Raw genomic sequence first — 463 nt, 5'->3', positions numbered from 1 at the left:
GCGTGTTCTGGGCGAGGCTCACGGCGACCGCCGCCAACAGCGCCAATAGCTGCACCTTCCACTGGACCTGGAGACCGAGGGACTGAGCTTGAGGGTCCAACAGAGAGAGCGGGAACAAGGGTGGAGGTGAGGGCAGAGGGAAGGGGCTAACATATGCCAGGTGTAAACATTCACATACGAAAGTAACTAGGCATTAGTACAGAAACTGAAGTTAGTACTAACTGCAGCAGACACATGGATGCTACGTGTTATGCAATCAGACCAAGAAGGGCAATAATATATCTTACATGCTTATCGCATTATCTGCAAGGCTGAAATGTAGCGTCACTATTACAAATTGGTAAAATCGTTCACTTTGTTAGCAAGTATTTCAGGTTCCTTGTATACTATTTTCTCCATTCGCCTTGGCAGCGATGACGGTAAGTGGGAATTACAATAAGCAAGTAGACAAAGATACGCATTT

Source organism: Penaeus monodon, chromosome 31 (genome assembly GCF_015228065.2).
Source record: "Penaeus monodon isolate SGIC_2016 chromosome 31, NSTDA_Pmon_1, whole genome shotgun sequence".
Lineage (NCBI taxonomy): Eukaryota > Metazoa > Arthropoda > Malacostraca > Decapoda > Penaeidae > Penaeus > Penaeus monodon.
Note: the sequence above shows the minus strand (reverse complement) of the source record.